We start from the raw sequence: 24,283 nt of genomic DNA, 5'->3' as shown, positions 1-24,283 counted from the left end.
TGGAAAAAATAATCATTTCTACTATTTCTTTTAACCTAGAAGAAACAGAGACACCACTTGTCATCATGCATTGCCTCTGTTTTCAGCTTGCTTGTCTACTCTTAAGGCWCTCTTTGGATCCTGCTTCTCTTTCAAAGTTATCTGAATGCTCCTTCCCCGGTTCTCTGGGTATCTAATATATTATTTCCAAACTGAAGATTTAACTTTTCTCTCAGTATTTGTCAAAGCACTTCCTTTTCCAAAGCCACTACCCCTTCTTTGCAAAACAATCAATCAATCAATCAATCAAATTCATTATCAACCAATCTRTAGATAAGTGCTGATGACTTCCCTGGGGTTTTAGTGGTAGAAGCCCAAGTGAGGAGAAAAAAAATGTCTGCTTGAATATGAACTTCCCTATCATACAAAAAAGAAAAAGAAAACAACAACAACAAAAACAATTGAGTTTTCTTTCCCTGTGCCCAGATTCTCTAGTGTTCAGAAGACTGCCTAGGAAAAAATCAATGTACCAGAGACGGCTGTGACACTTGTCAGACAAAGTTTACAGCTCCCACACAGCTCTAGCGAGTTATTGTTCAAACCTGAAGGGAAGGGGGCCATTCAAAAGCCAGGCCCTGCTCCAAAGACCTAAAAGGTCTTGCTAACGGGAGCAGCTTTTGGTGCCAATGGAAGATTTTGACTGATCACTCGCTCGCGTAATTCTCACACAGTGATCCTGCTAACACCAAGAACTGTTTTGTATCATCGCCCTCCCTCGTGATCYCTAGAACAGGGCACTAAAGGAAGTTTTTGAACAGTCTGGGGACTTTTAAGAGTGTGCTTGCAGCTCTGTTCCAAATGTTTTTAATACAGTATTTGTAGCTATCTGGCAGAGAAAATACCCTCAAATGAGMACACTGGCAAGCATTTCATATCAGCTCCATTCAGCACTGTCCATCACCACACAGTYATAGAAAATTCTGCCTGTAGGACACAGGATGCAAATCTCAGTTCCACAAATATTRTTCTAAATCGGAGTGAATATCTCAGCTATTTACCTCCTTTCTATGTGACTGGTATAGTAAAAGGATSTCTGGTCCACAAATAATTTATCACGTTTCTTAGTACTCAGACATCTCCCTCGAAGTCAGACGGAGGTCTGGGACACAGGGAATATACACATTCAGCAGCTGCTCTCTGGGTTGTTGGTATGGTAACATGCATCTCTCCACGACCATCCTTCCCTTTCGAGCTCATTTGTCTAACATGGCAAACCTGGCTTAAATTCCAAATATAATGAGCTYGGAGTCTTTAAAAAATTATTTCCCAGATTTACCAATAGCCCTTAAAGATTCTAAATTAGCCTAACCTATAAGTTGCATTGTCATACACTGGAAGCAATTATGAAATAAGACCTGAGATGTGAACCAGCTTAAGTCAATAAGCTTAGGTATTAGAGGCAGCGATGTACAGCTGGGCCCATCCGGTATCATTTGCTTCAGTGCCCTCATTCTTTGTCCTATTAGACTCTCGTAAGGCTTAAATCGCTTGCAAAAACTCCAGTCATGCTCCATCCCATGAGGTCCCCAGCACCCTCACCTCATTCTGGGACAAATGGCAAGTAGAAACGTGCCTCTCTACCAATTGCAGCAAGATCAGCGACACACTTGAAGCTCCACAACCTCTGCCACGCTGGACGGAGCTTCTCAAGAACAAGAGGAATGGACGGAGCTTCTCAAGCACAAAAGGAATGGGCAGAGCTTCTCAAGCACAAAAGGGCTGCCACGAGCTTCCACTGATTTCTTTCCTGTTGTTCGTAGCTCTTATGAGGCAGCTACATGTAGAAGGGAGAACATACAGACTAAGCGGGGCTTTTGTAAGAGCACCATTCCCAGCAAGGCTCCCGCTCCTTCTGTATCACTGGGGCTCTACGTAGGAGCCCCTCTTGTCTGGAGGACTCGGCAGGCTGAAGGAAGATGCAGGAGCACAGGCGGATGGCAAAAGCCTGCTGGACAGACTCCTCAATTTAGGATGGAGCTGGGAAAAGCACCAGGAATAATGATCCCCTGCCGCAGGGGCTCGCGACCAGGCAGYACACTATTATAAGCCACACACTGGGATCCTTGGATGACAAATAACGGGTAGGCGCAAACTATCAGTAGCGAGCCCTGACAGTAGTAATTTCTATCCAATGAGATGATGTCAGGCCATTTGTTCTGCCTTTGGCTGGTGATCCACCCCAAAATGAGACAGATAAAGCCAGGAATAGCAACATAGTCCTCCTGATTTTCCAGCACCAGGCATTTTGGCCCTTCTGTTTCTTTAAGTAAACAAGAGTTGGTATCAAGCGAGTCTCACTCCCTCACACAAAGGCTGGACCCTTCTCCTCTGCAGGTCAGGCATTTCAAATGTCTCTGTATCTCCCTCCATCCATACAAAGGCTTCCTTCACTTGTCCCCCTTCTTGACCAGGTCTTTTTTTGGGGGGGCTTGAAGTACGTTCCTGTGCCTTTGCTGACCACTGGTTCTTTGGTGCATAGCACACACATCCAGCTACATTTGCTTTTCTAATGTCTATTTTGTTGTTCGCAACAGAGCCCCAAAGTTAGCCTGCATCAACATAAAGACATAAAGTCAAGAAATGCACACATAAACACAGCGAAACAGCCTGAAAAAAAACGACTATAGATTTCAATCCTTTGATGTATTTCCTCTCTGGAACCTTTTTGTGCAGGCTTACATACCCTCTCCGACTCGCAAACATTACATGAAGGTTTCTGCTTGCTAGATGGGAAACTCCTCAGGGCTGGGACCTCCAATTCCCACACATTTGCACTGCTTTGTACTCTTTCTCCATGGAGTAGCATCAGCAATGGTAGAAAYGAACACCTCCCATTTCAGGAGGTGAAATCTGCACTCTCCCTCATTTGCACTGGGAGAGAAGGCTGCGCGTTCCTGGGGACCACCTCCTTTTCCTCTCCTAACTTCCTTCCCATTCTCAAATTCAAGCCCTTTTCCCAGGCAGGCAGAATAAATGAGGGTGCTTTGCTCCCCTTCGAGCCCAAGGAGACGAAGGTGTCTGCCCTTCGGTAGTCACTGAATAAGTAGTCAAAATACTAGTAGTATAACTAGTCACGTCCCTTGGGCGAAGCAGCTCCTGCCTAGCCCTTGAGTTCCACAACCATGTCCTAAGTGCAGCCAAGTTCTGCAGCTGCCCTCACCTAAGGCACCCAAATCATGAGTATTCCAGTAGGAGAGAGGCGAGCCTGTTGGAGCTAGGCTGGAAGACAGAGAAATGACAGCCCGTTGCCAGAACCCAGCCTGAGCAGCCTGCGAGTTCAAAGCAGAGCTCTGTTGGCATTTGCAGGGCTCCTGAAGGTCTGGTCCTAGCCCCTGGGGCAAGARCACAGCGGTGGCACCCGTGCTCCTGTGTGTGAAAGACTGGCTGTCTTTGCAGTGGGTGTTGAGGGCTCTATGCAGGAACCGCCATGCCTAACTCTCAGGACTGTGCTCTGCAGGAAAGCAAACCAGATGAGCCCTTCTRGCCTTAAAATTTAGCTTCAGTAAAATCTTAGCATACTTCCCTTTTTCCCTTACTGTAAGGAATATTTCTTCCCAAAGCCTATCTGCTTTCTTTTCAGTTCAAGGGACCCAGCTTTCTCTTCTGCGAAAATTCAGAGGTCATTTCTTTTCTCTGAGATTTGCTACTTTTTGCTACCCACTCTAAGCCAGGGGAAAAGAAAGCGGCTCTCTTAAAAGCTGTTCTCACTGACTAGAGGACAGCTATTCTGGGGGCTTCCAGCCTTCTTGGGGCAGCTGCATCAATTTACACGCTGCACCAAGCCGCTCAGCCTGCGTCTCTTGTCTCCCCCTTTTTGAACTTGGTGGTTTGACATGAGCGAGGTTTCAAGCAGCCCCAACAATGTTCCTTCCCTGGGAGATCAYGGAGAGCTGATCTTTGATAAGGGGACCAGGGATCACAGACTGTTCCTCATACTGGAGATCAGAAGCAGCAGCAGCACAAATGCCTGGGAACTATTCCGCAGGCTGCTGTTAATGACTTATAGTTTTAGCACAGCTCTCCTCTCTGTGGAGCAAACACTTGAGCGAGTTTTACTAAAACCTGAAACACCACAGCTTCAGCCAGCCATCATAATAATCTCCAGTCTCATCCTCCCAAATTCAAGGGACTCAGGTCATTCACTCCAAGCTCTAGGAACTTCTGACTCCTGAGCAAATTTTTTCGGCAAAGATTGTTTGACTGAGACATTCGGCAGACTGGTAAGGAGAGAGCAAATAGGTCCCCAGCAGGAAAACTTTCCGGGGTGGCCTAGTGACAGGAGCTGGGACTGCTGACAGAAGGCACCTTGTCTGCACCCAAACCCAGGACTGCTGACAGGGCAACATTTCATGCTGGCAGCAAGGCAGCCCTACCACAGTTCAGCAAAACAGCAGGATGGAACCACACCATTCCTCCACCCGGAAAGGAGAGGGCAATGGGCAAATGGGTCAGAATTCTGCTTTCATTTCTTACGTACAAACATAACTCAGCTCACACACAGTCAAGATGTCCACTAAGATTCTTCAGGGGCCTGTTGTTTGGGGAGGGAGAAGCAGGAGCCGTGCTACATGGCATATATTTATTTAATGTATTTATTTATTCCCTTTATACTGAGAATGCACTAATCTTTCATCTTCTCAGAAGCTACAAAATACATTTTCCAGCCTTGTTGACCCAGTGGCTTTGTGGAATCACAGCCTGGTATATTATCTTATAATCATATTATATACCTGAATGCTGCCTTTCATCCATTCCCTGGCATTGGTTGGTTGCGATTCCCATGAAATGAATACTCATTGGGTGGCATTTACACGCTATGATTCCCGACTGGCTACATACTTGAGAGCATGAAGGTCACCCACTGAATTGTTTTGTGTTTCAGTCAATATTGCTCCAGCAGCCCTGTTTTCCGAGAGCATTATCTAATTGAAAAGCAAATCCCTGCATCAGCGCCAGCCATATGTGCATCCCTCCTTTTTCTCTATGCCACAGACACTCAGAGTGGTATTAATGGATCTCAACTTTTAATAGTTGAGATCTATAAAAAAATAAAACAGGAACTTTTTATTAAAAACAAAACAAAACAAAAACCCAGGTGCTTCTTGGGCCACTCCACACAGAATTGTTGGAAGCTAAAATGGCAAAGATGGAAGGGCAATTATGGTTTCTGAACCACGCTGTAGCTGAAAAAGGAGCTGAAAAAAAGAGCTGAAAATGGGGGAAGAAACAGTAGCAATAAAGGATAATTCTAGGCAAATCTTTAAAAGAAAAATAAATCTTGTGTTTATACTCTTTTTAAAATTGCTTTTCAGTCCTACTGCTGTTTTTTGTTTGTTTTTGGCCCTCCCCTTCCTCAAGAATCCTAATGGCACAATCTGGTAATTGTTATTAAATATATGAAGAAAGCAATTCCATATTTGTATATGTATTTGCACCAACCCTAAATTAAAACATGCCTGTTCCTTCCCACCAAAAAGATCCCAAAGTGCACGAGAAGGGCATCAAAGCAAGCACTCCCAGTCACTATCATGGTGACTTTTCTGGGGGTCCATGACTTACGTACGGTTTTACAGGAAACCAGGGGCAGAACTGAGCTGCAGAACCCAGGCCATGAGTGCTCACCTCCATGAAGGACTGCTGAGGATCACTAGGAAAATGGCCTTTAATTGCCAAGCACGTGAACATCTAAGCGGATCTGCCCACCTACTTCAACTAACCTTCCCTGAGCTCAGCCAAACCAGTCGTGTTCCAACAACTGCCACTCAACTTTTTCCTAACTGCACCCAAAATATGGAGAAAATCACACACAGAGAATTTAACCATCTTCTCTGATCTTCCCTGAGCAGGGGGTACAAAAAAAAAATGTGATCCAGAAAACCCAGATGATCGCATAATTGGTTATTGATGAGCGCCGAGGGCAGCAACAACTGCTTGCACCGATAGAAAAATCTCTGACAGAGCATGATGTCAGCATTGATCTGCTTTGCCAACAGAAAGAAACATCCTTCCTGCTCAGGGTCAGGACGCTGGAGACTGTCACCAGCAAACTCAGAACAAGGAAGGGATAAGCAGTCCACCAAGAAATGCCTGCTGCTTTCCTCRTTGCCTTGTTTCCCCGGGCCTCGGCCTGCACATGTTGGGGCTACACCTCCCCATGAAAGGTTTTCCATCGTATCAAATTGTGTTTATTCACAGGTGAAAAAGGACTTCCCCACAAACAACACTCAGATTCCAGGAAGCTGATGGAGACTGGTGAAACTGCAGAGAAACAAGTGTTCTCAGGCAGTCAACGTTTCAAAACATTGCTTTTTGCGTTCTCTGGTGAACTTTAATGGCACACACCTGGGCTTTTAAAATTTTCTCTTCTCTAACTCTCTATCTCCCACCTTTTTGTTCTTTCTTCCATCTTTCTAACTTCCAATACTTTACTTTCTTTCTCTGCCTTGGTTCATTCCATCTCTTTTTCTCCCTCTGTCTCCATGAATGGGTGCTCTTCTCTTCCATGCCCACCTGTACCTCTGGAAAAGGCAGAATCACCTCCCCACTTCCTTTTCTGCTCCAGATGTATCAATTCTATCGTTGCTTTTTCTTTCATTCTCTACATCTTTTTTTCCTCCCCACATTCATTTCCCCCATCTTTCATCCTCTCCTTTTCCATCTGCCAATTTCAAGTCTGCCTCTTCCTCTGTCATTCCAGTTCCTCTTTTCCCCGATGCCATTTCAATTATTGGCTGATTCTCCGCTTGCTTTCCTCTCTCCCCCTCTTCCCCTTTTCCCTCCCTCAGGGACTCAGGCTTGTCTCTCCCCATTTGCTTCAGGGATGCTGTTGCTGTGAGTTTAGACAGTTGCAGGTTTGTTTGTTTTTATCATCACACTCCTCTCGTGCTGTTTAGCTGCTTGTCACTTCACTTTCCTCTTTCTGCCTAGCCCAGCCAGAGCATCATTACGTTCCTTCTCCGCCTCAGCCCATCATCTCCCACCGAGGCCGCTGTTATTAAGCACGCCGGGAAATGCATGAGGAGCAGTCAGCGGGATTGGCGGGGCTGCGCTCCAAACTGATGCGGAYGGCAAATGTAAGGGACACAAGAGGCAAAGGGAAGAGCCCGCTGGAGAGGAAGCAACGGCACCTCATGCCCTGGCACTGCCATGGACCAGCTGAGCCAAGGGGCTGCACCACCCACACGCCGACACCTCCACCTTCATTAACAGCCCCTATCAAAGCCCCGGCTGCCGCCAGCGAGTGGGAAGGATTTTGTGATGCAGACAGTGCCTGTTGCTCTGTGGATCAAGTCTCATCTTCTAGAGACTCATCTCCGTCAGCCTCCCGACGCCTCCAGGCCAGGCAGAAATTCCTTTCAATTAAAGTGCTTGCAGGGGGAGCCCACTGCTGTGGTGGGGATCACAGATGCAGCAAGGCAGAGGAAAAGCCACCGCTACCAGCACTAGCTGGGGGGAAGGTGGGAGCAGGATGTGCATATGGGCTTCTGATGTCCATAGGGGAAGGAGCGTAGGTTACCAGTGAGTGTGGCAAGCGGGGTGTGCATCTCTGACACCAGAGCGAAGGTGCAGGGACACCTGCGTGGTGGCATGGCAGGGAACAGGCACCCGGAGCAGCAAAACTGATGGAAACACTCCATGGAGAGASGAAGGGCTCATTCTTCCTGTTGCAAAAGGTGCTTTGGGAAGCAGAGAAGGGCAGAGAGCAGGAAGGCTTCCCTGGCTGCGAGGCTCAGTTTTCAGGCCTGACCTGCCTCTAAATCCACCCTAGCTAAGCCACAACAGACACTAATGKATATTCAGGAATTTAGGTTCATGTTGCTGCCAGCACTTGGTACTTGAGCCACCGGACTCTGGGCTCTCCTATCTCCAGRTCTTTCCCTCTCCCGAACTTCCACTTCTTGGCATGAGATGGGGCTTCAGCAACAGTCCAGTCCCAAACACCACACTGAAAAAGACAAACCCTTCAGACACCGCCCAGGCAACAGCACCTGGAGAGAGCAAATATCCTATTTTCTTGTGCAACACCTCATTAGAAGCTGAACTTCCTTCCAGACACTTACAGGAGGTGGTGTGGTTTTATTAACTCCACATACATCTCCACGTTTTAGCAAGTTTGGCAATTTAAAATTACATTTAAAAATAGCTTTCAGACTAAAGAATGCATGTGAGAAAGGATCACCTAAAAATCACTCAAACAACCCTGTCTCTGCTGCCTTTCCCCACAGGCATCTGTTAGTTATTGCCTGCATATAAAACAGGCAGGCTTTGATGGAAAAACTATTGACAAGAGTGTCTCACTCCTTCTTCTTTGCCTGACCATGAGGATTTTGGAGAGGAAACAGCCTATCTTAAAAATTACCAGAAAAGGACATTCAGGTAGCAAAGAGATTGCTCTGGACTTGCCAACATGCTTCTATGCTACGTCCCCAGCTCTGCTACATCGATGCCTAGTAAACAACAGCAAGGATGTGGCCTAGCCCTTGGGTTTGCAGAGCAGCCCGCTCAATACCTAAGCTTTGCAAGTGTTAGCATTTGAAAAATACTTTTAGATTCAGAGAAAATCTCTTCTGGACAGTTATCCTGAATGTAGTCTTTTCTTGTGAATTTATTCCTAGCATCTAAAAGATGATCCACCCAATTTGCCATAGTGATGTGAACACAGGTCTGAGTTGTTTGTGAGCTTAATTTCCAAGCTAGTGGAAAAACTAGCAAATTTCCAAGCTAGTGGAAAAACACTGGGTAATTGGGTAGATGCAACATTCCCTCCTAGATTTTCTGAGTATAAGCACTAGATTAAAAAATAAAACAGAAATAGGAAAGGCAACATATGGGTGAAATAAAGGGATGGGATGGAGATCCACAAAACAAATAAGACTGTAGTCACCAGGCAAAGCTCATAGCACGCCTGGCTGGTATGCCCTTAGTGTATTAATTARCAGGCCACACAAATGCCATTTCCCTGTTTAGCTACAATTCTTTGTCTCCTGAACATGGGCATCTTGGTCAGGGACAGAGTCAGCTTGGAAGTCTCGAGGCCTCACAGCCTACATCATTTTTGTTGTGAGTTAGGCTAACAATATGGGATGTTTTAGCCAAACACATCCATAGCTTTGAAAGTATTTTAAATGCCTCGGAACCAGTGTGTGGGGCGAGGAACTTCACTGTGGTCATGCTGTCTGCAGGATGTGAGCTGCAATAATGAAATATTTCTACATTTCCATATATATATTCTAAACTAATGGAAACCATTCACCCTCGCAGAGAATAACCCGTTCAAGTAGAGCTGGGGATTTAAACCAACAGCCACATGCAAATTACAAGTCATAAGAAAAGCTAGAAAAAATATTTAAGGAGTGAAATCAACCCATTTTCTTGAGCTGTTCTCTTTGTTCAGCACTTCAAGAGCAGTTTGAAGCATTTCTAGACACTTCTAACTTCGTAGAAATTAACAGTTTTTTTTTTTCTTTAAGATTTACCAAGTTTGGCTGAGCAAATTGGATTTGAAGACAGATTAAATACGGGTATGCTGGGTATGTGCCAGGAAGCTTGTTACAACTTCATCTCTGTAGCAGGTGCAAAGGTCTTTTCAAAAGGTATTTGGCTCTCAATTTAGAACAAAGTACACATTTTATTTAGGCTACAACAGTCGGAGAAGTAGCAAGGAAAAAGCTTTATGCATCAGATCAGCTGACTAGATTGCTCACACACTCTCACTTACACATGCATATGATGTTACTTGTCTTCTGGGATATGAATAACGCCATAAACGACACACATACATAGATTCTTAAAAAGGATTAATGCCCTAAACGACACGCTCTGATACCAAAGCAATGCTCAATCATTTTTTAAAAAGGCATTTGATATACAAACAAATTGACTTCCCGAAAGAACCTCAAAACACGTCAAATCAGCTGTCACGTAAGGAAGGAAGGAGAGCAGAGATCGGCAGATGAACGAGGGAGATGAATAAGGAGAAGGGCTGGGGTAGGACGTGTTAGCACATCACACAGCAGAGGACAGAGGAGAAGTGAGCAGGGGATGTAAATGTCAGCATGTCCCAAGTCAGTACTCAGTTCCTTAAAGAGAAACAGGGGCTTGGGCTCAGTGACTCAGCTGGTGCTCATGTGGAGAGAATCTCTCAGCAACTCAAGGAGCAAAGAGGGCCCCTGGGGGCTGTGCGTAACTCCGCATGACTATTATTCTTTCTAAAGAGGCTATAAAACTCCTTGGGGACCGGGGAAACACCAAAGAAGAAGAGAACTAAAAAAAAAAGAAAGTAAAACAAACAACCTATTTCTGCTGAAAATCTGTGCAAACTAGGAATATGGGAGTTTTAGAAAGTCTGCACTGGCTGAGCTGTGTAGCCAAACTACCAGGCACTGCATTTTGCTCTGTGCCTGGTGCAATTCCAGATTTTTTGCAGGAGAACCACACGAGCGGTGTGCCATAGCAGGAGCAAAGGGCACTGCCACACTCGGGCATTGGGATCCTACCAACTGCTGGGCAAGCAGGTAGGGCACAAAGCTCTAGGATCATCCTCTGAGTTGCCCAYTAGGAGGAAAGTGAGCTTCTACAGAGACAAAAGGCCTCTCATTTTTCTCTGACAGTCCTTCGAAACCCTTTCACCCAACACCCCAACACAATAAACTCAAGGGTCCATTTGACCTGTGTAAATTCTTCCAGGGAGTTTCRTGGACTCTGATGATCCCCTCGCCTCTTGGGCACAGTGGAAAAAAGCCAACAAGAGAGGACCCAACACTCCATTTTTGTGAGCAACCCTTGACTGCTGCCTCTAGAAAGCACCTGTCTCTGGCATGGTGGACATTTCTCTGGAGCAGCTGCTGGCCATTTCCATGGACAGGCTGTCTTGCCCCAGAAGGCAGAGACAAAGAGGAGGCTGTCAAAAACAGTGCCACCTTTGGCAAACATCCTACTCCCATTTCAACTTGCCTTGGATGGSAGGTTCCTTCACTTGGCCAGGAACAGACTGATGTGAAAACACACAAAGTTTAGCAATACCAGCTGTGATAGGGCACACACAGCATAATGACAGTTTCTTAGAAAGACAAAATACACAACTGCCAACCCTGGTGGCATCCCACTGAACTTGACACTATGAGAACAAAAATCCCTTGCTTCTGGATAAGGCAGAAGTGCCTGATGTGCGAGAGCAAGCAAGGAAGGCCATGCACCACATCTCACCTCATCTGGAAAGACAGAGGCATTGGCAGAGAGGGGTTTGCTGAGTGCCAAGGCCTCCCACCCATCGACCTTTCTCACAGAAGAACATTTAGTTCTTAGCTCTTGTTCCAAGGCCCTAAATAAATTAACTAATACCACGATTGCTCTAATACTCACCAGTTCACTGGAGTAGGTCCGGCCCAATGTCACCTCTCTTGACTACCCGCATTGTCCCCAGGTTGCTTCACCAAAACTGGCTGGGCTTTCCCTCATGACAGGGCACAAAGTGTTCACAGCCCATTGTCCCATTCAGTTGCACGGGTTAGACGGAATCCCTGGCAAACAACCAAGCAAAGTTGGCTTCCCTATGAGTCCCATATGCAGAGCACTCAGCAGAGGATGGGATACCAAAGAGTCTAACCCTTTCAGGGTATCAAGGGAGAAACTTACTCTAGTATGAAGAGTGGGACTTGGCTTCGGGACACACAAGCTCCAACTCATGCAACAGCCTGGAGAACGGAGAAACACCTCCACGGCTTCCAGACTGTCAGGAGTAAACCAGACAGGGGCAACACTTGGTTGCTTTAAAAACATTTCTGCATTGATTCCTCCTTGAGGTACAAAGCAGTGAGATGAAATCTCCTCGTATTCAAGCCTTATTTTTCATAATTATGCATCTTTAGTGTATCATAACGACCAATTTAATCACTTTTGCCGTTTAGAGGGCTATAACAGCCAATCATGGTAATGGGCTTGGTATTTGGTAGGAACCATTTAATGCCCAAGAGCCCTTGTTCTGAGCCACTTGATGCCACTTAAGTTTGACAGACAGACTCATTAGCACAAGTTGCAAAACCTCTCAGATGAAGCTCATTTCTTTTAAACAAACTCAGCTCTGTGATCCCCAAAGTCTCTGAGTGAGGAAATTTTTAGCTCACTTCAGATCCATGCAGGTCTGTGGAAATTAATCAGCATATGTCCATGTTCTGGAGCTTGTTTTTGTGAAATTCTCTACCTTTCCTCCACAGAGGCATTCTCTCATGTCTTGCCTGGAACTTCGCTCCCTCATGGCCAATGCTAGTGTCCCACAGGGCCACCTGGGATTATGTGACCTTTCCCTTTCAGAAATAACCCTCTTGATGAGCTGCTGCTCTGCACTGATCAAGCTGCAGCTGTCTCTGCAGGCACAGGCCTCACAAATCCACTTTCTTCTTGGAAACCATTAGAACTACGTAATAGAGCTCTGACTGGTGCTGTAAGTATTCCCCTTGGCTTTGCCCTTTCTGTTACCCCATCTTCTCGGTGACCCACAAAGCAAAAAACCCACAAAGCTCAGGCAMCTGAGACTGCACTAGATATCCGCAAATGCACATGTGAGTCTGTATCTGAATTAACACAATACCCAAAAGATCTGGAGATACTCGTAGTCCAACAGTCCTGAATCTTTGCTTCAAGTGAAATCAGAGCAGACCTCCCTCCATCTCTGCAAGGACAAGCAGTGGGATAGCAGAGGTTGCTGCGAGTGTTGCATGTCAACCACATCAATAGAGGTATTTCTGATATCTAGCGCTATTGTGGTAAGGGTCTGCAGGAAAGGACAGAGGTTTTTACTCAAGGATTTACACAGCAGAAAGGATGACTTTCCCTCAAAGACTTTGCACTCAATGGGCAAGCTAACTCTTCAGGGTAACTACCAAGAAAAGATGCTAGATCTACAATGTATTGTATAAAAAAACACTTTGTTTATTCACTTCTGTAGTGTTCCTCAAGAACAGATCTGCGCTCTATATTTTCTCACTTTCCCGTTGTATCACAACCATGCTATCTGCAATGAGACTCCAAGTTACATGCTCAGGACCCCTAAAAGGGAAATACGCTCATATGTGAAGAGTCAGCTCTTGGCACTCATGCATACAGGAGAAAGGCATGGTTTGTGGCGTGATCTGATGGGAAAAACTGGCATCTTACCATGCAAACGATCCTAATGACTTCAGTAAGACTAGTTTGAAAAACAACATGCAGAAGTAAAATAGAAAAAGCTCTCCTTAAAAAGAACAGCCCCATATTCAACACTTTGTAGCTAATGGCAACATCCCATAAGCCTACTGCATGAAGTGGGGACCTGAGAAGCTGGATGGTGGTCTGCTCTGTATGTAACAGTCTCACAAGATCCCATATCTCAACTACACCATGTTTAAGTAGGAATAATGCAGTAACTCTCAGTGCTGGAAATATAACGGATTCTGTTTCACCAGGCATGCACAACAGTACTAGACACTGTATGCATTTGTCAAAAGTTGAAAAGAGCCCTAACCAATGTTATGATAACATTACCTGAAAAACAGTCTGATGTCCCTTAATTAGAGGCTACCTGCTAAGATACACTCAGCAGGAGAAGAGTTAAGGCTCTACTTGTAACCTTAAATCACACCTTACCTGGCTGGCGAGTATTTAACGGAACAATTTCAATGTGTTCTTATTGGAGCTTTTTTATTGAGCTATTATTAACATCATTTAGATATGGTCTAGCATTTCCCATAAGACCCTTTCCCCAGCCCTGCCTGAGCCACACATAACAAGAGATTCAAAGCAAGCATTTAACCTCCACTGTCTTTCCCCAACACCACTAATTCCACAGTGTCTTCCTTAAACGGGGCTGGAGGTTTTTCAAGCCCTCGGCCAACCTGCACATCGGAGAAAACCCTCCACTGATAATTAATAAGCTCCCCTGGCAACTGGCTGCTCATTAATATATTATTCCGCTCTTCTAATTACTTTTGTCTCTTTGAGTTAGCAGTCTCCTTCCCTCCTGTTCTCCGTATCTCACACAGGATATGCTGAGCGGCAAGTGCGACTCCTCCTTGTCCCCAAGTCTCTCACAGCCTCTACTGTGTGCATGGACTCTGAGACCTGGTCTGGCATTTACTGGAGAACAAGCTGGACTCTCACAAGGAGTCACCTGAAATTACCACATACCTATATTCCACCCAGATACAGTACATGCATTTTGGGGCTTTTGAGCAGTAGCGTGTCTAGGGAAACGCGGGCTTCCCATCTCCACCTGCTTCATTCCCTTGAAATCTCCCAAAAGCTACAAAGGAATCCTCCTCATGTCTGTTAAGTGGTTGCAGAGCTCCCCTCAGGAAATGGGGGCACTTACAATTCCGCAGTGCAAGGACCATCTATCTATATATGCTCTGACTTCCTTTCACAATTGCAGCCTTTGCCCAAAGACTAATAGTCAGCACAAATTAGCTTTGAGTCCCTTGGGCAAAGGGGAGACAGAAGCAGGAACCAATTATTTAATTGCTTGGAAGATGCCCAGGTTGAACAGAGATAAATGTTGTAGATACAAGTGAGTATGTCAGAGGGAGACTASAGCTGCTAAGTCTGGAACCTGAGCTGAGTTTCTGTAGCATGGGGAATATCTGAAATATTGTCTCTTATGCTGAGTTACTCTAAAAATACTTGTGCTCTATCCCCCTCAGGCAGCCATAGTTTAAACTGTACAGCCAGGCTTTAGAGAGCTGTACAGACCCATACCTCACAATTAAAGCAAGCCTTTTCTTTCTTTCTTTTTTCTTTTTTTTTCTGGAAGGTTCAATATCCCTCAGTATATTCTTTCTCCTCCAGTGTTTTTGTTTTCCATGCTTACTGCTACATCTCACAATTCCACTATGAWGGAAATGCAAAGAGGGCGTATAAGGTTGGTGAATATAAAAAATATTTACCCGTGTAGCAAGATGCATGTAAAAATAGCAGCATGGTGAACACATTAACGATCACACAGTAAAATGCTCATATGTAATAGTGAATATAGCAGTGAATACGTGCATACTGTGATCTGCAAGGTGCACAGCAGGCAAGGCTGGTGCTGATGGCACACACTAGTTGTTATTGAACAAGCGCGAAGATGACTCTGAGAGCAGTTTTCAGCCAGGCACATGCAATAGGGTGCTAACCTGCAGGCATTTTCACTCACAAACGCAGGGACCCTCCATTGCTGCTCCATCTGCGTACCCTAAGCTGCAGCCTGCTCATCACTGGAGGCTTCCTTGGGACACAAGGCCAGAGAAGATGTAGGCTCTATGAGGTGCCCAGCAAAGCTTGTCACAGATACGGCCTTGTCCTGCCTTCAGCACCCTTCCACTCTGGCATTCTCCTTTTCAGTGCCAGGATCATAGAAATTGCTCATGATCAATACCTTTCCCGGCCCTTCATTATCAGCATTACATACTTCTGGTTGGGGAGTGCCGGCCTGTGTGGACCTTTCGAAGGGAGGAGTCTTTTTGGAGCAGTTCACTCATGCCACCTCTAACTTGGTGTCAGCCTGGGAGGCCACATGAGGCAGCAGCTCCTGCTCCCGTGGATCCCTGCTCCCAGGTTCCTGCTCCTGCCTGCTTTCTCCAGTGCCGCAGTAACACAGGCACTCGCTTTAGGTTTACAGGAAGGGATTTGTTCAGCCAGTGGGGGTGGGGAGTACACAAGAAAAGTCTTATTTTCCAAGTGCTGTTAAGAGTGAAAGCAAAATGGAGAGGGAAAAAAAAAAAAAAAAAAACGTTTTTAAACATGCACCTCTAATGTTTTCAGTGTCTGGTGCTTCTCACCTTCTTCATGCAGGTAAGGGAGGAATGTTATAAAGGCCCAAACAGAAATGAAATGCTGAGAAAGAAGATTAAGGGAGAAGGGCTCCAGCAGGCCATCCCAGGCCCTGTCTTGTGTTACCAAAATGTCTTACTTCCCTCAGCTGAGAGACTCCCCGTATGACCGTGATCAGAGCCTGGAGGAAAGCTCCGCACGGCAGGAGCCTGAGKGGCACCTTCCCTTCCGTGTGTCATCCCGGCAAGCAGGTTCGGGATCTCTTTGTGCCCTCACAGGTGACCTYTTTGCTGTGAGTCTACCCTTGTGCAGGAGACTCTTTCAAACCACGTTTTTCTTAGTGCTTCTCCATACACTCTCACTCCCTCCACCTGTCTTTCTCTCCACCTTACACACATATATATGTATATATGTACATGCACAAACCCTTTCCAGCAATATCTGCTTGCCAATTTATCAGCTTCTGGACACCTCTGATCTACAAAACATCTGGCATGAGCTTGCATGCCAACCAGTTGCTTTTTTTACCATGATAAGAGGGTATTCAAGAAGGTCACTGTTTTCAGGGACATGAGGCTTTTTCACAGCACACTTCCCAAAGCCTTTTCCCAAGATTATCACTGTTATTGCGCAACGGATTGATGGAGTGGGGAGAAGGTGGCTTAACAGAATGGGCACCAGGGAAACAAGCAAAAGGGAAGGGACAGCTGCAAGGACACGTGGGGAAGCCCAGCTGAGGCAGCACTCTCCCCAYACCAGCCCATGCTGCTGTTATGCATGACCATGCACTGGCAATGCACTAGGACTTGTTGTGACAGTGCAGCACACTCTGCTCTTCCTGCAGTGGTAGGTGATGATACTGGACCGTGAAAGAGTCCAGGCTGGGAAGGGCAGTTGGGAATACCTAGGTCATGGAGCATGCAGGTCATAAATCAGACGATTCTCTCTGGTAGATGAATCCTTCCACTTTGTCTCTCTAACTGGGCCTTGGAGACCTTTAGTCCAGCTCATTTGTTTCAGAAACTTGTAAATGCTTGGCAAACACAGCTCCCTGTCAGCATGTATTCCAGCTATTAGTAGAGTTGGGACACATGAGCCCAGAGGCCTCAGCAACGGCAGTGGGAGTGGAGGCAGTGTGGAGAGAGTTGAAGGATGTGCAAGAAGCTAGAGATGGTGAGGCTCTGGACAGCCCTACCCAGGCAGGACCCTGTGATACAGAGGGTGCTGTCACCCATGGAGTCCTCAGGCTGGGGAGACAGTATCTCCAACTTCAGTGTAGAATGGATCAGGCACTGAAGCCTAGTGAAGCTACTGAGGCCAAATAAGTGCATAACAGCAACATCAGTGAAGCCTCTCTCTTTAAATGGAAAAGGTAAGGAACAGCTACAAGCTACTACCTTAACCTTCCACTTTTATTAGTACATTTTCTTCCTGCTGTGAAGAGAGAGCGAGAAATACACTTGCCTAAAGTAAAGAACTTACAGGTTACAGCTACAAGGAAAAAATGCAACCTTTCCATTTTTTTCCCTCTCCTCCAAGATACMTTTCTTTAGGATGTTTGAATTGGAACTACTAAACATAAAACACTGTGCATTTTCTCTTTTAATTCACAATCAACCCTTCTGTATCTCCAGAGACTCAAGAACAAGGCCACTTTAAATTTCGAGCTGTGAAGCTCAGCTGTAAACATGCAGCTGCCAGTGGGGAGCATAACCTCCAGATGCCAGAGAAATGGGGTACCCAGTCTTACAACGTCAGGCCTTTGCCCCTGTGAACACAGAGCAGAGCAAAGCAGTAGCTCCAAGCACAAGAGACCMCAAACAGGCTGTTAAGACTCATTAGTTCAGGTCACTAGAGGGAGACACAATGACACACACATAGTCCGTGTCTGGCACGCAGGGACACCTCTTTAGACAATTTACTTTGCTGGAGTTGCCTATTTATAAGAGGATACAAGAGTGCTTAGTGGCAGTTTCTGCAAGGGAGCACAAGGATGGGTGGTAAGGGGGGAGGGAGGATTTTCACTCCTACCTCCAGCTTCTTTCAAGACTGGGTTGTGGGAGAGGGTAGAAAAGAAAAGTCTGATGTTATTCCTCAATGCCCCAGCAAAACAAGAGCATCACCACTGAGAAGCATCAGCCTTGAGGTAGTGACTTACAGTGCTACATGATACTGAGACCATGCAGTGAAGCAGAAAAGTGYTGTTCTTCTGAAGGTGGCTGAACAGAGGACACAAATTAGCTCAACCCTTCAAAGTATCATGGAGAAAGACCCTATCACTCTATCTGATTAGAACTGGTACCCGTAGTGAGAGCTCTAAAAAATGGAGGCAATTCTACCAGGCTTCATCTTGTTGGTATAGAACAGCATTCTACATGGCAGGAAAATCACTAGTTTGGTACAGAACTGTCACATCCCCCACCAAGAGCACAGAAGATGTCACAGCGAGAGATGGAGCAACCACATACTGACCAGAAGACTCAAGATGTTTCTCTCCAAGTGCTGAAGGCAGCACGTTGAATTCGTCCCTGGAAGCAGCCTTATTTGCCTGTTCTCCAAAACCACCAAAATACATCTGCAAGGTCAAGAAGGCCTTTCTCTCCCACCGTGCCACTGRGAGAGAAGACTGAAAATGCATCAGGCACGTTGAAGTGTCACTGCAACCCACAGGGACCGGCCGGGACACGATCACCACAGGAAGGCTCTCTGTGCAGCACATCTGCCTGCGGGCACAGGAGGAGGAAATCAAAGCCCTCCTGCGTGCTGGAGAGAGAGAAGCGTTTCAGGACTCAAGTCAATTGCAAGCAAGGGGGTGGGGAGGGGCCCTGCTGATGGGCCATGCAGTAAGAAGAGAGGACTTTTAAAAGCAAAGAAAACAGAGCCAAAGGAAGTGGGAGGCGAAGAGAAGCTGAAACAACTTTGGATGCCTTCTGGAGAGGCCCTGAAAAAGCTGAAACTCTGGCTTGTTTCCCAGGCTCTTTGTAAGCCAGCATCCTTTTTTTATTCTCCCCTATAATGTTGGGTAAGATGTAGCCTAGTACAAGAGAGAAAAAGACTTCTCACAAGAGTCCTTAAAAAGAAAAAAAAAAAAAAACAGGGAATGCATAGGAAGCACAGTGAGAGGTCTCTGTGAGAGAGACCACATTTCTGGCAGAGAGTATCTTGAGGACGCAGAAAAAAAGCAGGGGAGTGGAAGAGTGGAAAGAACCATGGTTAAAAAGCATTAATTGCCTCTCTAAGTTCCTAAAATACTGGATCAACCAAGAACTTTGTAAATCCTAAACTTCCTGATCTGGCGAAGAGGGGAGTAGAATGAGACATGAGAAAAATGAGTACAGTAACAACACAGACACACACACACACACAMAAATCAGCACTCCTAAAAGCTGTTTCATAAGGTTTTTAGAGAGCAGCACAGACAGAGACTAAATCCAAATGATTTAGAGAGAAAATCCCCTTCCCACTCATCACTACTGAGTGCTTACAGGGTTGACTGCAATGACTCCAACTGAGGGTTTTCTGGTTATTTCCTTTGCTGTGCAGAAACTGGCTTTTCCTGCACAATATAAAGGGCAATAGCAAAGTTTTAGACCTAAATAGCAAGRAGAGGCAAACAAACATTAGAAAGGAGTGTCAGAGGTGCCTATGTAATGGATTATTGGCCATCTTCACTCTCATGACTTCAGAGGACCTACTGCTGCTCTCCCAGTCAGAGTACAGCCCTACAAGGAGATTTACACGTGCTGAAGAAACACGAATGAGTGGGGGTAATAGACAATCTGCCTCTTTCAGGTTAGGTTTCATTCCAATCTGTAGTAATTGAGCCCAAGGCATGATTTTTAAAATCCTTTCCTCCAATATTTTTGTTGTGAATAACAAGAATATCCAGATTTGTTCACATTAGCCTCAGAAATATTCAAAGTCTTTGAGTCTTGCCAAGTTCTCATCTTTAAAGAACTTCCTATGGCAATGAATTCTACAGCTGTTTATAAACATATTATATGTATACCATCTCAATTAGATAGAGCATGCAGGCACTCTTCTGTATTCTCTATCCCTTCTAAACTTCCCTGTTATGGTAAATTCTCTAAGACTCAATGAGAATTTCTAGCACCCTCCAGGGAGAATCAGACTGGCATATTTGACAAGCCTTCCCATCTCCTTTCATTTTATGCTGTGACATGAAACTTAGGTGTTACAATCAATACTTATCTGCTTTGCTCTAGACTGGTTTTTATACTGTGATTACCACTGTAATAACTAAGCTCCTTTCTGAGCCAAAGTGGGTATCTTTAGAGTGTCAGGTGGAATTTGAGTGAATCCAAGCTGTTCTCTTCGGTATCAGATTGCTTTGCTGTGCTGGAACCATGGAAGTTGGATCAGGAATAAAATACCTGGAGTTTTTACGCACATTTCACACACTGTCACTACTCTAGGAAAAGGGAATTCTTTGCAAGTCATCGTGGTTATGCAGAAGCGGTAAAAACATCACTTGTTCAAYGCTGATGCAAATCCTGTGGACATCTGTACAGCTTTGTATTCCCTGCCACAACCTCTCAGGGTGCCATGGCCTGCAGGTGCTGATGCCACAACACCTGCCAGAAGCACTCGCACCTCAGGGAGGTTTCAGCCACCGATACTTTGCGGGAAAAGAGAAAAAAAGAATGAATGGGACCATTTCTGCTAGCTTGAGCGCAAGATCCCTRAGGCAGGTGCTTTCTCCAAAGGGGGCAATGGGCTTGGCATTGGAGGTCTCTGGGAATGCAAAGATCTCACAGCGTCTGTCCACATCCACCTCACTGCTAACCCAGTTCACAAGTGGCCACTCTTCAGGGCTTCTGTCAACAGCGGGTTGCTAATAAGAATATATATGTACATGAATCTCTTATTTTCCCCAGGAAGATCTTTTTCAAGGAACTAGCCATCTAGCATGCCTCTGAATAAGATGGAGACATGAGAAAACGTAAATGATAGAGCCCCTGGATTGTGATTTAAGCAGCTTAAAGGTTGGGAGAATTCATGGATTAGCCTGAAAAAAAGTGAATCAAGAAAGACATGAAGTAAAGGCGTGCTCAAAAGCTGGCATTGACTACCATCTGTAAGCTATCTCACTGTGTTCTTTCCTTAACTGTGTAAGTTGTTATTTTGGTATACAATCCAGGGAAAACAGAGCATCTCCTAACACCACTGACCATAGATGGGCAGGCTGTCCATGGCAGCCCACATGGAACCTGTCAGTATGATGAATGATATRTGGTCCTGATCTGGGAGCTTGTCCAGGCTGTGGTGCACCAATTGGAAACTTGATTGGATTGCATTCAGTGAGGAACAAATAATCAAAACCTTTGTGGGTCACAGGGCCTGGAGATCATGAGTTAATATTAAGGCAAAGAAAACAACAGGACAACACCTACTCCTTGCACAAAGTTACAGAAAGCAATCTGAGTTCTGCCCCTTTCAAGGGATGAGAGACTCTCTCATCTCTTGAAATGAGACAAGAAAGACAACAGATATGCCCCAGTGAAATGCTGGCAACTGATAGGAAACCATCTGCACTCCGTGCAGATACTTTCCGTGTAGGAAACCATCTGCACTCCTTCTCACTCTGAACAGTGCAACTCGGAGGACTGCTACGGTCTTTTTCCACGGGCTGCCCTCACAAACCAGGATGCCAAAAGTCACATGGTATGGCAGGCTTAATAAGCCTGCAGTTGAGTCCTGACTCACCGAGGGAGAGACAGGGCTGTGGGCAGGGAGATGTGGGGCCAGGGTTGGGACCTACAAACCTGTGCAGCCAGAAGAGAGCTCTGCTGGCTGGAGCCAAGGAGCTAATGAAGCTGTTYGTCCTCACAGGCAGTGCCTATTAAACTACCCATAACTATGACCAGGGTGCCCATGCCCTACAGCATAATAGCCTATCAGATAACAAGGAAAGGGATCTGTCTGAATATCTCTTCTCTGCTTGTTCTGTTAAAAAAAACAGTCAATCACCTGAAAAGGAATGGAGGGGGAGAATAAAGACTCACATTGTTCCAAGGAATGTCATTTCTGCTTTCGTTACCAGAAGCTGCTTGGAAATAAAGGTGACCTGTATTGTCATTTGCCATGTGAATTAATAAGGTATTTTCCCCCTTACCTCACAGAGTTCAGAGCTACGATCAACAGCAATCCTTTCCTGTTGAAAGGAGAGGGGGCTTTCTTGTAGGTTGCTTCTGGCTTTGGGACTTAGAGCTTATGAGGTAGGTGCCTGGTTCAACCTCTCATTGAAGGATGAGGAAAGGAAGGTGAAGCACTTCTGACAGTGAATTTTTAACTTCACAAATAGACAAACAACTGAGCTACGATTACTCCTGAGGCCCACCAGCTTTTAACTGTACTATCACATGTGTCTCTTTGCATAAGTGCCAATACTGTTTTCCCTTTGCATTTGTATTTTCCTCTTGCATTTCACAGCCAACAAAAAATAAATCATTTCTCTACCTTAACTCACCCAATAAGCCAACAAACACTATTGATGAAGTCAATGAATGAAAGAGCAGAGAAATTTGCTAATAAACTTCCTTGAGAAGAGTGCACAAAGAAAAAGTAATATGGTCCTCTCGCCCCCAGTATGAGTTTAATTTCACAAACTGTCCACTCAAAACCTCCCACACAAGCTCTGTAACACTCATTCTTCCAGCTCTCTAGTCCCGAGTTTAACCACAAAAAGATCCATGGAGAGAGAAAGAGAAGCAGATTTGAAACCCTTACAGTGATCTAAAATAGCTCTTAGATGCATAGGAGATGATTTGAAAACTAGCATAAATGGAGCCAAAATGTGTAACAGTTCTGGAAAAGGGAAATTCCAAGACAATACAGATGTTTCTAATAGCAATAGCTTTGGGATAGATTTGGTATTTATATTAACTGTCAGTCTCAAAGAAAAGACTTACATGGAGGCCTCACATCCCTCATTTTGGGACAAGTACCTTACTCGTCTACATGGTACACAAAGACACAGACATCTGCTTTGAAGCAGTCCCTCCACAAGCATAACGAGACCACAGATGGGTTGTGATGGGGGAAGGAGAGAAAGAGAGCAGCAAGCAATGAACACAGTCGTGACAGACTGGGGACTGCCTGCCCTTTATCCTGGGCTCTGGTTGGACAGGAAGGGGGTATCTGGTTGGCTTCACTGCAGGGGGGCAGCTCTCAGAATGAATGTGATGCACAGTGAGGTAGTGCTGATGGCAGTAACCAAAAACGCCTCTGAGACAGGAAGGACAGGAGTAAAAGCCTGAATGTGCATGGTGGAGAACCAAAAAATAAGCCAGGAAAAAACCCAATCCTGGAATCAAAGCAGGGATGGCAGTCCTGTTGTAAACCAGAGGATTAGCTAGAGGGGAGTTTTGCTCTGAGGAGCCCTAAAATGGAGATAAAAAGGTTTGTGTCTAATACAATAGAGTAGGCAGAGCAAATGGAAATAAACACAAAGCACAAGCATGCAGCCAAAGTGATGAGTCAGGGCAGGAATCTTCACATTGCTGTTCTCCACAATGCATCTGATGTATATGAAATATTAGCTTTCATGAAGATTTAATCTGGTATCCCTGTAATTCCCTTAACTCAAACAATGTTAGACTAAGCACACAGAACAGCTAGGAAATTACTCCCACTTGAATACAAGAAAGAGTTAGATGGAAGCGAGGGCTGAAAGACTGATGCAGCAGTCAGATGGAAGATTCAGTAAAAAATAAATCTTAAAAAATTGCCGCTTGGAAGTTAGCAGATTGTGAATATATAACTTAATAAAAAGGGAAAAAAAATCAGGGAAAAAAATCAGTCCTATTTCCCCACAGATCTCAATGGCACAGCCATGCTTAATACTGACAACAGCAGAAGAGGAGGGTTAGGTGCTAGATGACGATTCCAGAAGGGATTAGTGTCCCTTTGTGGTACATCATCTCTCCTCCCCCCACCTTTCCCTGGCACTCCTTCTCTGTCTTCTCTCTTCCAACACTACAAGACTAGGCCAAAAATACAAACCGAACCGCACATATGTCTTTCACATGAGAGCTTGGGAGGACTTTGTTTTGGCTGAATGCATGAAACAGGAAATATAAGTAGCCCAAATGTGAACCCCACATTCATGGATGCAGCTTCTGGATACAGCACTTGGATAAAGCCTTCTTCCAGTGTCTCCTTATGCCCTTCTCCCTTCAGCCTGTTCTCTACAGCTCTCTACTCCTTTCTGGCTTTTGATTTGCAATGGTCAACTTGGCTGTCTCCACCACATACAGACTACACACATGGAAGTATCACAGAACCTTATTCATACTGGATTATCAAACACTTTCGCCATTCATTTTAGAAGAAACAACATCTGATAGCAAAAGCTAAAATAATTTTTCTCTAAAGGCTATGGTAGGCTGAAAGAAAAGGAACCTACGTCTTGCTGCCTTGCTACTAATAAAATTTAAGG

General features: G+C 45.3%; 1 protein-coding gene across 1 annotated transcript in view; it reads right to left on the bottom strand.

Moving 5' to 3' along the window:
• LSAMP (limbic system associated membrane protein) overlaps positions 1-24,283 on the bottom strand; it is a 156,206-nt gene that overhangs the window by 79,283 nt on the left and 52,640 nt on the right. The window lies entirely within an intron of this gene.

This window comes from Nothoprocta perdicaria, unplaced genomic scaffold (assembly GCF_003342845.1).
Source record: "Nothoprocta perdicaria isolate Ctin4 unplaced genomic scaffold, notPer1 scaffold_193, whole genome shotgun sequence".
NCBI lineage: Eukaryota > Metazoa > Chordata > Aves > Tinamiformes > Tinamidae > Nothoprocta > Nothoprocta perdicaria.
This window is presented reverse-complemented; position numbering and strand designations above follow the sequence as displayed.